General features: G+C 41.4%; 1 protein-coding gene across 42 annotated transcripts in view; it reads right to left on the reverse strand.

Moving 5' to 3' along the window:
• The window catches only part of LOC147348197 (uncharacterized), a 544,560-nt gene that overhangs the window by 202,877 nt on the left and 328,378 nt on the right, over positions 1–13,305 (reverse strand). For 18 of the 42 annotated variants that reach the window (XR_015151213.1, XR_015151204.1, XR_015151201.1 and 15 more), the window contains one exon: positions 5,628–6,139. The exons of 18 other annotated variants lie outside the window; for them this stretch is intronic. The gene's annotated coding sequence lies outside the window, so the exon portion shown is untranslated. Of the gene's footprint in view, positions 1–5,627; positions 6,140–6,219; positions 6,268–10,188; positions 10,269–13,305 lie in introns of those variants that run through there. 6 more of the 42 variants (XR_015151206.1, XR_015151205.1, XR_015151190.1 and 3 more) reach the window with 2 other exon arrangements.

Consider the following 13,305-nt stretch of genomic DNA (forward strand, 5'->3'; position numbering starts at 1 on the left):
CTCACATGCTAGCAAAGTAATGCTCAAAATTCTCCAAGTTAGGCTTCAACAGTACATGAACCAAGAACTTCCAGATAATCAAGCTGGATTTAGAAAAGGCAGAGGAACTAGATATCAAATTGCAAGCATCACTGGATCACAGAAAAAGAAAGGAATTCCCGAAAAGAAATTTGCTTCACTGACTATGCCAAAGTCTTTGACTGTGTGGATCACAACAATCTGTGAAAATTTCTGAAAGAGATGGGAATACAAGACAACCTTATCTGCCTCTTTTCAGGTACACTAAAGCTTTTAACTATGTAGATCACAACAAACTGTGGAAAATACTTAAAGCGATGTATAATACCAGACCACCTTACCTGCCTCCTGCGAGACCAGTATGCAGATCAAGAAGCATCAGTTAGAACTGGACATGGAACAACAGACTGGTTCAAAATTGGGGAAGGAGTATATCAAGGCTTATATATTGTCACCTTGCTTATTTAACTTATATGCAGAGTACATCATGCAAAATGCTGGGCTGGATGATGCGCAAGCTGGAATCAAGATTGGCGGGAGAAATATCAATAACCTCAGATATGCAGCTGACACCACCCTTATGGCAGAAAGTGAAGAGGAACTCAGAAGCCTCTTGATGAAAGGGAAAGAGGAGAGTGAAAAAGTTGGTTCAACATGTTGAGCTTTAAGCCAGCTTTTTCACTCTCCACTTTCACTTTCATCAAGAGGCTTTTTAGTTTCTCTTCACTTTCTGCCATAAGGGTGGTGTCAGCTGCATATCTGAGGTTATTGATATTTCTCCCGTCAATCTTGATTCCAGCTTGCGCATCATCCAGCCCAGCATTTCGCATGATGTACTCTGCATATAAGTTAAATAAGCAAGGTGGCAATATATAAGCCTTGATATACTCCTTCCCCAATTTTGAACCAGTCTGGTGTTCCATGTCCAGTTCTAACTGATGCTTCTTGATCTGCATACTGGTTTCGCAGGAGGCAGGTAAGGTGGTCTGGTATTACCATCTCTTTAAGTATTTTCCACAGAAACTAGAGCACTTTCTAACACCATACACAAAAATAAACTCAAAATGGATTAAAGATCTCAACGTAAGACCAGAAACTATAAAACTCCTAGAGGAGAACATAGGCAAAACACTCTCTGACATATATCACAGCAGGATCCTCTATGACCCACCTCCCAGAATATTGGAAATAAAAGCAAAAATAAACAAATGGGACCTAATTAAACTTAAAAGCTTCTGCACAACAAAGGAAACTATAAGCAAGGTGAAAAGACAGCCTTCAGAATGGGAGAAAATAATAGCAAATGAAGCAACTGACAAACAACTAATCTCAAAAATATACAAGCAACTCCTACAGCTCAATTCCAAATGACCCAATCAAAAAATGGGCCAAAGAACCAAATAGACATTTCTCCAAAGAAGACATACAGAAGGCTAACAAACACATGAAAAGATGCTCAACGTCATCCATTATCAGAGAAATGCAAATCAAAACCACTATGAGGTACCATTTCACGCCAGTCAGAATGGCTGCAATCCAAGTCTACAAGCAATAAATGCTGGAGAGGGTGTGGAGAAAAGGGAACCCTCTTACACTGTTGGTGGGAATGCAAACTAGTACAGCCACTATGGAGAACAGTGTGGAGATTCCTTACAAAACTGGAAATAGAACTGCCTTATGATCCAGCAATCCCACTGCTGGGCATACACACTGAGGAAACCAGAAGGGAAAGAGACACGTGTACCCCAGTGTTCATCACAGCACTGTTTATAATAGCCAGGACATGGAAGCAACCTAGATGTCCATCAACAGATGAATGGATAAGAAAGCTGTGTTACATATACACAATGGAGTATTACTCAGCCATTAAAAAGAATACATTTGAATCAGTTCTAATGAGGTGGATGAAACTGGAGCCTACTATACAGAGTGAAGTAAGCCAGAAAGAAAAATACCAATACAGTATACTAACGCATATATATGGAATTTAGAAAGATGGTAACAATAACCGTGTATACGAGACAGCAAAAGAGACACTGATGTATAGAACAGTCTTTTGGACTCTGTGGGAGAGGGAGAGGGTGGGATTATTTGGGACAATGGCATTGAAATACGTATAATATCATATATGGAACGAGTCGCCAGTCCAGGTTCGATGCATGATACTGGATGCTTGGGGCTGGTGCACTGGGATGACCCAGAGGGATGGTATGAGGAGGGAGGAGGGAAGAGGGTTCAGGATGGGGAACACATGTATACCTGTGGCAGATTCATTTCGATATTTGGCAAAACCAATACAATATTGTAAAGTTTAAAAATAAAATTAAATTAAAAAAAAAACAAAACTCAACATTCAAAAAACTAACATCATGGCATCTGATGCCATCACTTTATGGCAAATAGATGGGGAATCAATGGAAACAGTGAGAGACTTCATTTTCTTGGGCTCCAAAATCACTGCAGATGGTGACTGCAGCCATGAAATTAACAGATGCTTGCTCCTTGGAAGAAAAGCTATGATTAACCTGGACAGCATGTTAAAAAGCAGACATATTACTATGCTGACAAAGGTCTGTCTAGTCAAAGCTATGGTTTTTCCAGTAGTCATGTATGGATGTGAGAGTTGGACCATAAAGACAGCTGAGTGCTGAAGAATTGATGCTTTTGAACTGCAGTGTTGAAGAAGACTCTTGAGAGTTCCTTGGACTGCAAGGAGATCAAACCAGTCAATTCTAAAGGAAATTAATCCTGAATATTCACTGAAAGGACTGATGCTGAAGTTCTAATACTTTGGCCACCTGGTACAAAAAGTTAAGTCACTAGAAAAGTCCCTGATGCTGGGAAAGATTGAAGGTGGGAGGAGAAGGGGTGAGAAGAGGAGAAGAGGATGAGATGGTTGGTTGGCATCATCAACTCAATAGACATGAGTCTGAGCAAATTCTGGGAGATTGTGAAGGACAGGGAAGCTTGGCGTGCTGTGGTCCATGGGGTCACAAAAAGCTGGACATGACTGAGTGACTGAACAACAACCTTTAAGCCACTGAATAGAAAAATGTGCCCAAAAGTTTGGAGGTTCTCTTTGTAGTATGAAGTATCTTATGGAAAAATTATTACTTGTTTCAATTCAGTGTTTTGGTAGAGTTAGGGATTCTGTGTTTTTTATTTTCCCAGTGATATTTGGCACAATGAGCTTATATGTGTTTTGGGGTTAACAGTTAGCTGCCGAGGATGGTAGACCTTGGTTCTTGGTTGACAACCAATTACAGAAGTCATTTCCTGGTAGACACAAAATAATTACCAACAATAGCATTGCATCTGTAATGTTTGTTTACTTTTTTAAAAAGTTTATTCTTGAATTCTTTTCCTGTGAACATCAAGTGTGCTGAGTCTTCTTCCTTCCTTCCAACAGTCCTACACCTAGCCTTGGTAATTCCTTATATAATGTGAAATCACAAAGAAACTGTTAAGGTCATGTCATCTCAAGACTCTCTCCCACCTTTTCATATTTTTTCTTTCTGAAAGCAGTCCAACTGAATGTAATTAATGCTCCACTGGAACAGTAGAAATGGCTGTAGGAGTATTTGTGATATGGTAATGAATGAAATTAAAAGATGCTCACTCCTTGGAAGGAAAATTATGACCAACTCAAATAGCATATTCAAAAGCAGAGACATTACTTTGCCAACTAAGGTCCGTCTAGTCAAGGCTATGGTTTTTCCAGTAGTCATATATGGATGTGAGAGTTGGACTGTGAAGAAAGCTGAGCGCCAAAGAATTGATGATTTTGAACTGTGGTGTTGGTGAAGACTCTTGAGAGTCCCTTGGACTGCAAGGAGATCCAACCAGTCCATTCTAAAGAAGATCAATCCTGAGTGTTCTTTGGAAGGAATGATGCTAAAGCTGAAACTCCAGTACTTTGGCCACCTCATGCGAAGAGTTGACTCATTGGAACAGACTCTGATGCTGGGAGGGATTGGGGGCAGGAGGAAAAGGGGATGACAGAGGATGAGATGGCTGGATGGCATCACTGACTCGATGGACATGAGTTTGAGTGAACTCCGGGAGTTGGTGATGGATAGGGAGGCCTGGTGTGCTGCAATTCATGGGGTCACAAAGAGTCGGACACGACTGAGTGACTGAACTGAACTGAACTGAATGCAAGAGACAGAAAAGACGTGGGTTCGACCCCTGGGTCAGGAAGATCCCCTGGAAGAGGGTAACCCATTCCGGTATTCTCACCTGGGAAATCCCATGGACAGGCTGGCAGGTTATAGTCCATGGGGTCGTCAAGAGCCAGACACAACTGAATGATTGAGGATACACATTTATCCACAGAACAGAGCTGAATTCACATCTGCTAAGTAGCTGGCCCCACCTGAATGGAAAGACGTAGCACAGAATGGATGTGACAGCCTCACGCTGTTAACCCTCAGGGATATGTAATTCTAAGAAAGGAAACCTTTCCTCTGCCCAGAAATGTCATGTCTAGTAACTGCAAGCATGTGTTCCGAGAGTACTTCAAAATGGTGGCAAGATGGACTTCCCTGGTGGTTCCGCTGGTAAAGAATCCGCCTGCAATGCGGGAGAGCTGGCTCCCATCTCTGGGTTGGGAAGATCCCTTGTAGCGGGGAATGGCTACCCACTCCAGTATTCTGGCCTAGAGAATTCCATGGACTGTAGAGTCCATGGGGTCGCAAAGAGTCAGATACGACTGAGTGACTTTTAACACTTTAAGAGTTACAGAATGATTAGCGAGGCCTGCGAGGCACTCACGTGTTGTGTTGTGGATTGACTTACGTTCCCCACCCCCCAAAAAAAGAGAGGTTGGAGTCCTAAACTCAAGGCAAGAATGTGACCTTATTTTGGAAATAAGAGTTTCTACAAAGGTTATCAAGTTTAAATGAAGTCATTAGGGTGGGCCCTCATCCAGTGTGACTGGTGTCCTAATAAAAGATGAGAAATTTGGACACAGACAGAGATGCACATGGGGAGAAAGATATGGGAAGACTGGATTATGTAATCACAAGTCAAGAAACCACCAGAAACTGGGAGAAAGATCTGTAACAGACCCTTCCCTAGCACTTTATGAGGGATCATGGCCCAGCACACACTTTGATACCAGGCTTCTAGCCTCCCAAATTGACAGGCAATAAATATCTATTTTTCAAGCCATGTAGTTCATGGCACTTTGTTACAGCAGTTCCTAAGAAATAAATACAAGGGGCAAGAATATGAGGCCACCTATTAATAATCCTCCACTGGAATATGAATGGCCTCATTGACCTCTGAATGGTTGGCCCAGCACCTGGAAGAAAAGATGCTCAATTTAAAAAATTTGTTGACGTGAATAATATGAAGAGAAGATAATGGGAAGTTTCCCTTTTGTCAATGCTGTGTGGCAAAAGCAAGTCACACATCGTTCTGACAGGTGTTCTCTGGAAGAAAAGCAAAGATTCAGTGCTGACATAGGAGAGAAGAGACACCTGGATGGAAGATCCCAGCCAAGTGGAGAATGAATGGTTGAAATGAGTGAGGAGACTGGCCGTGTCTGGGTTTGGGGTCACATCTCTAGGGTATCTGGGGGAAAATTAAGGTGAAGGAGATTATCATTAACCTCAATATGATATTTTGTTTTATTGCAGACCCAGGCTAACAATGTGCTTTGAGTGAAGAAGGTACAAATGCCATTTACTCTGGGATTGAACATCATCCGATGAGGTTACTCCACTCATTTTAAAACATGATCTCACTGTGTTAGCTCATTTGTCAGCCCCACACTATTTGTATGAAGCATTTTCAGGTAAATCTCATATTTCAGTAGGATGTTCATGAACCATAGCCAATAAAAAATAGAAAATTAGCATACTGGCAGAGCTTAACTCTCAAGGAGGTAGGGTCTTTAGTTCAAAAGCAATAAAATTTAGCTAATATGGGATAATCTTAGAGCTTTCCAACACCAAGCTGACACATCTCCTGGGCAGGTTTCAGATCCACTCCCACAAGTTATTCACATAAGTCCTCCTCAAAGGAAATTCACGTTGGCTTCAATGGGTGACCAAGAACTTCAGGATGTGACTGAAGTAGAAGTCTATCCCGACAGACTCCCATGGATGCAAATTTTCTGGAATCAGAAAATAATACTTACTATAGTTGCTATTAACATTTGTTACCTACTTATAACTCACTGAATGCCTTTCTTACCTTATCTTTTGAAATTATCCTGAAGACCCATCCAATATGAATGTACTTCTAGAGAGAAATATTATTATGATTGCTATTTTATAGATCAAGCATTGAGGACTCACACAGGGCAAGTTACTTGCCCATGTTCATTCAGCTACTGAGCCAGAGGGTCAATATTTGAACCTCCGTTTTCTGACTCCCAAATAGTCCCACTCTGAGTCCTCCTTCTAATTTATATGATCTCATTTACCATTACCCAGTGTCCATCCTTCTTTACCATGACATATCTGTGTGAGATGTAAAGGTGAAACAGGGAGCCATCAACTATGGTTCTGGAGGTTATCTCTTCTTTCTTCTACTCAGCAAATTTGTAAGAACCGAGAGCAGTAAGAACTGATACTATTATGATTAAAAAGACAAAGAAAAAATAACACAATCTCTGCTACATAAGTTTATCTGCAGCCACCATACATCTGAGATTTTTGAGAGCATAGTCCCAACTGTAAACTTTTAGATTACTTATTACTATTGGAGTGCAGAGAATGAAGTTACCTCAAAGACAGATGAAGCCCAGGTGGTGCTAGTGGTAACAAACCCACCTGCCAATGCAGGAGACATGAGAGACACAGATTCAATCCCTGTGTAAGGAAGATCCCCTGGAGGAGGAAATGGCAACCCACTCCACAATTCTTGCCTGGAGCATCCCATGGATAGAGGAGCCTGGTGGGCTACAGTCCATAGGGATGCGAAGAGTCAGACATGACTGAATGAGATGCCCTAGCGTATTAGGTAAATTACAGTACTTAGACCTCCAGTCTCTGGGAAAAAATCAAAAAGGCTAGAACAAAAAAATAAACACCCTCAAGGAATGACAAGAAAGCTTCCTTCAAATAACCATAATGCTGACATCCTTGATAGGCCAATCCAAAACAAAACAAAAACTCAGGACAAATGAGATTGGCTGCACTGTAAACCCCAAAACCTCATATGATGGTTGTTACAGGAAAAGCAACCACTGTTCACTGAGCAGCCTCTATGTGTCAATACATTACATAAACTCTCCCTTAACCATTGTTTCCTTCTTTTTTTCTGATGATAAAAACTGATGCTTAAAGAAGCAAAGGGAACTGCCCAACATGGCTAGTACATGGTAGAGCCAATATCTGGGTGTAGTTTTGATGCTAAACGATGTTGTCTTTCCATTGAACTGATTTTAAATTAGCACACATCCTAACCCTAATCTGACTTTTCCATCTAGATTTCATGCAGGTTATAAAACAAGGCCTTTATAACAAAGCATGGACCCTGCATTGGTAGACACCAGTCCTAGGAAAAGGAACATACTTGAAGAAAGGGAGGTTCCTTTCTCTTAGTGGAAGCTAATGCAGGTGAAGTATTAGTAACATCTTACATAAAAACCAGAATGAACTTTTTGGCCAGCCCAATCCTTTATTTGTGGCAAGAATGTCTCATTTGACTCAACAGTCCCCAGATTTCAGTTCCTCACACAGAAGAGAAAAAATCAGAGACAGAAACATCCCTTCCTCAAAACTGGCTCGTTTGCAGACAGACAGAAATTTCAATCATGCTACTTTTTGTGATTTTTAAGACTCACTGTGAGGTTTTGAGACAACAATATTTAAACATTATCAGACAGAAATGGATGAAAGGAATGTATTTTGTTCACAGTCTTTCAGGGACCTGCTGCCTTCACTTTCCTCCTATTCAAAACAGCAAAAATCAAAACAGCATAGAAAGTCAAATGAAAGCAAGAAAGAATACAAATGTTCCTGGTTCTAGTTCCATTTTATTTCTTTCCATTAGCATCAAAATAAAGGGTAAATTCGAGAATGTAAAAGGCCCGGGCTCTTAGAGAATGAAGATAATATCTACTTTTCCTTCCTCGACACGACACATCGTGATATGTATATTTTATGGTGGTTACACTGAAGCGATTAATTCATAACATGACAGAAGCAGCTCGTAAACAGACTTACAGCTTATTTTTAATAAGTGCTAATACATTTATGCCTTTCTTGCCAGACTCCTCTTCTACAAACATTTGGCTTCCCAGATTATATCCATGAAAATTAATGATCTGTCACTAGGCTCGCCTATGTCTTAATGAAGTAGTTATTCAGAGTGATTGAAGTCAGGTGTGAGAAACCTGTTTCTCCCGTGGATGATAAAGCCCTTTCCTCATTCTTTGCACACATTTAATTAGGCAAAAGCCAAAATAAATAATACTAATCACTGCCGCACAATGATTCTGCATATTTCAACAAGTGAAAAGGGTTTGTTGGGCTTTGAAAGCTCTTCTGCATGGAAAAGGCAATAAACAGAAGACATATCAAAAATTCAAATGCATCTATAAATTCTTTGCTTTCTGAAAAGCAAAATGCATGAGGCATACAAGTGAGCATTTTTATTGACCAACTCATAACCCACAGGGCTAAGTGCTGTGAATAAAAGAAAAAAGGGGGGATGCTGACAAAGAGTAACTGAAGGTGGAAGGGGGAGACCTATGCCACGTGGAGAGGTCAGAGAAGGCCCTCCAAAGAGATGGTTGTTGGAAGTAAAATCCACACGCTACCAAGACCTGGCAAGAGGAGATATGGGGGAAGAAAGATTTAGGCAGAAGGAACACAAAGTACAAAGACCCAGGGGCAGAAGACTTTTGTCACTATGGGCATGATGTCCTAACCTTGACATGAGTAATATGTGGGGATGAATAATGCATGGGTGTTGTGATGTGCATTGTAGAATGCGCACTGTAAGTTGTTTAGGAGTGTCCACGGGCTCAACCTACTACATACCAGTAGTACCCTACCCTCCTGAAGTTATGACAGCCCTTGTGTTTCTGCTGCTGCTGCTGCTGCTGCTAAGTTGCTTCAGTCGTGTCCGACTCTGTGCAACCCCATGGACTGCAGCCTACCAGGCTTCTCTGTCCATGGGATTCTCCAGGCAAGAACACTGGAGTGGGTTGCCATTTCCTTCTCCAATGCATGAAAGTGGAAAGTGAAAGTGAAGTTGCTCAGTCGTGTCTGACTCTTAGCGACCCCATGGGCTGCAGCCTACCAGGCTCCTCCATCAATGGGATTTTCTGGGCAACAGTACTGGAGTGGGGTGCCATTGCCTTTTCCCTTCATGTTTCTAGACACTGCCAAATGTCCCCAGGGTTGGGGGGGGGGGTTACCTCCCATGTTTAAGAATTACTACGTCAGGGATTCCCTGGTGACTCACTGGTAAAGAACATGCCTGCCAACGCAGGAGACACAGGTTTGATCCTTGATCCAGGAAGATCCCACATGCCATGGAGCAACTAGGCCCACGCATCACAACTATTGAGCCTGTGCTCCAGAGCCTGGGGATGGCAACTACTGAGGCCATGTACTACAGCTACTGAATCCCATGCGTTCTAGAGCCTGTGTGCCACAAGAAAAGAAGCCACCGCAATGAGAAACCTGTGCTCTGCAAAGAAGAGTAGCCCAACTTGTGCCAGCTGGAAAAAAGTCCGTGTAGCAATGAAGACTCAGCACAGCCAAAAATAAAAATAAAGAAAGAAAATTTTAAAAGAAGTTCTATGTTAGAGAAAAAGATGGAACAAGCAGAAGACTTGCATCTACAGCAAAGAAATACAATTATGCAGGGCTAAGTTAGCCACACCAGCACTACTGGAAGCCTCATAACCTCAAAGAGGCTTATTGTCTGGCATACTGTAGGGTCCCATGTCTAATTCACACGGACCAAATTTTAGTCTGACAAAACTAGAGACTTCATCACTGTCTCCAGGAACATCGTCTCCAGGAACCAGGTAACACCAAGGTGCTCTATGCCCGTGTCCATTCTTAGCACCCTCACCAGGCTTTGTACCCACTCTTCCAGCCTGAGACATGATACCAGGCTCACCACAGCCTGCCTTCAAGAGCTCTGCCTTCCCGTTTATCAGTTAAGGCCTTGGTTCTCTGCAGAAGAGAGAAAACTTACCATATCAGGAACCAAGAGAGCTGAATGAGCCAGGATTTGAGAGAGAATGGTGTCATGACCATGATGCCTGTAGAAGGTATCTTCTCAGGGCCAAGAAAAAAGAAATGAGCAATAAGGACTCTGAAATGTAATGCACTCTTTCCTATAAACCTGTCTTGTCAATTTTGTTTATCTATGAAATGGGATCACTTTTATTAAATATTAATACTTGTTTCATCAAAGATATGTATGAATAAAAACAAACTCTAGTATCATTCAATTAAAAACCATGGACTCATGAAAGAAAGGGAGGCAGAGAAACACAAGTCGTGAAGCAGCAATGAATTACCCCAAGAAAGTTATCTTTGCTCCAGGGTAAATTACTATTATAATTATTATTTTATATATTTATATATATATATATATATATAATTACTATATACAACTGTAAAATACAGTTATAGAATATGTTGACTAGGAGCAGGAGAAAGGCTTATCTTTGCTCTGAGGCTCCAAACTAGACAATACTCCACAAAACCTGTGCCAAGAAAAAGAACATTCCAGTCCTCTCTTTGAGAGGGTGTGAATTCATTAAACATATCTTCCATTTCTAAGTAAGTCTACATGACTCAGCCATAAAAGGGAATGAAACTGGGTCATCTGTAGTGATGTGGATGGACCTAGAGTCTGCTATACAGAGTGAAGAAAGAGAAAACCAAGTGTCTTATGTTAACAAATATACGTGGAACCTAGAAAACGGTACCAATGAACCTATCAGATCCAAGGGAGAGAATGGATATAAAGACACGGTGGGGCATGGGTGGGACAGACTGACACATATACACTGGGACTGACATATATACACCCCCGTGTGCTGAACAGATAGCTAGTGGGAAGCTGCTGTGGAGCACGGGGAGCTCATCTCAGGGCTCTGTGATGGCCTGTGGGTCGGATGGAGTGGGAGGGAGGGGACACGTATACATACAACTGATTCATTTCCTTGTACAGCAGAAACTAACAACATTGTAAAGCATTTACACTCCAATAAAAAAGTAAATGGAAAAAATAAGCTTCATGTGATTTAGTTAATTAAACTTAAAAAGTCTATAGACTTTTTTTATAGTGCTATTTGAGTATTTTACTTACTTTCCTCTATATCTTATTTCCCAAAAGCTGTAATTTTGTAAGGTTATTTTATAAATAAGGGCTAGTACAAGTGTTACTTTATTCTGGGTAGGACAAAGCTGATGGTCTTATTTTTATGTTTCACCTAGCCCTTATTTAACATTAATATGTTCCATGAAGTTCTAGGCATTTTACCCACCACACAACAGTACCATGAGGTGGGTTTATTTCCCTCAATTTAAAGATATGAAAAACAGGCACAGAGAGACCAACTGATCTGAACAAAGTTGCACAGAGTTGCACAAATCCTAAGCAGGATTTGAACCCAAGCAGAGTTGATGAGTCAACCACTCCCCATATTGCTTCTCAAGGACAATTCAGAAGGAAGAGAGACAAGTACCACTTGTTTGCTTTTCTTTGGATAGAATCAAGAAACATATTTCTCCTAAGAATTAAAGGGTTTCATTACAGAAAATAGGACTTTAAGGTAATCACAGGGAAAAAAATTTGCTGACTGGTTTTAAAGATAATACACCAGATTAGGTTCATGCCTTGGATCCCAGTCTCTGAAAAGTTAAGAAAAAAATAATAACAGGTTGCTAATCATCAGTTGCCAACTACCATGAGAAATGGGGGCAAGGGGGCAATGGAGGAGGATGGGATGACCTCACAGGAGACTCTGCGGTCACTGCTTCACTTTCCTGCAGCACCATGATCAATCTCATGGAATCTGACATTAAACAGAAACCTTTGTGTTCTCTGTTTTCCTGAATACTTCACTCTCAAGGTCGTTAGACCGCCTGTATCTTTTCATTTTCCTCACTTCTCTGCAACACAATACAGGGACATGCTACACTTTAGACAAGCACCTGGAGAGTGTAATTTCAGGTTTGCGTGCGTGGCCTCAAACAACAAAACCCAGAGTTCCATTACTGACATAAACACATTTCCTGATAAATTGAAGCCTTCTGGGCTTCCTGTGGGCAATGCTGATGTCACTACAGACTCTGAAAGAAAGAATATTATTTGGATAGACAGAAATTTGAGTCAAAAGAGCATACCTGATGGAAAGATGGCAGAGCTCTGCATGCATTTCTTTGGTCAGGTGTTGGCATAAAAAAATAGTCAGCAACTTTCAAGAGTTCCCTAATCAACAATCCATTTTAATACTCACAGACTGTAAGTATGAAAATCTTTACTTTTCCCCAATCATTAGGCAAATGCTGCTGCTGCTGCTGCTAAGTCGCTTCAGTCGTGTCCGACTCTGTGCGACCCCATAGACGGCAGCCCACCAGGCTCCCCCGTCCCTGGGGTTCTCCAGGCAAGAACACTGGAGTGGGTTGCCATTTCCTTCTCCAGTGCATGAAAGTGAAAAGTGAAAGTGAAGTCGCTGTGTCTTGTCCGACTCTTAGCGACCCCACGGACTGCGGCCCACCAGGCTCCTCCATCCAATTGCTAGAAATATATAAATCAATGATTTTTTAATGATGCATTCATCCTTCAACCAGAGACGGAATAGGGGGAGTTTATAAGCGGATAAATCTATTTCTAGACAGAATAATGGAAGAGAGTTTGCAGGCAGACAATTGAAGAAGAACGCCACAATCTTCGTGTCAAGTGAGATGAACCAGATTGGACTCTGAAGCCCAGGAGTCCAAGACAAATTCCATTACTCAATCAACAAACACTCAATGAGTTGCTACTTTTCTCTAGGAACTGTAAATTGCAGTATCTCACTTAATCCTCTTCCAAGGATCCTGTTACAAACATCTCTGTTACATAAAGACTTTTTAATCTTTAATCAGATTAGAGCCCAAATCTATGACAGACTAAGTCCCTTGCCCAGGCTCTGGGCCTTATTGAAGCCACATGTGGAATCTACCCAGATCTAACTGTGCACCAGAGCTCAATAAATGACAGTTCTGGGCTGCTGATTGTAATGATGCATTTCAGCCTCAGGATTCCAGCCCAGCACACAGCTCTCAGTACAGACTTCTGACTCAGTGACTGCAT

Source organism: Bos grunniens, chromosome 22 (assembly GCF_055505025.1).
Source record: "Bos grunniens cultivar Pamir isolate PY7600 chromosome 22, Bosgru_T2T1.0, whole genome shotgun sequence".
NCBI lineage: Eukaryota > Metazoa > Chordata > Mammalia > Artiodactyla > Bovidae > Bos > Bos grunniens.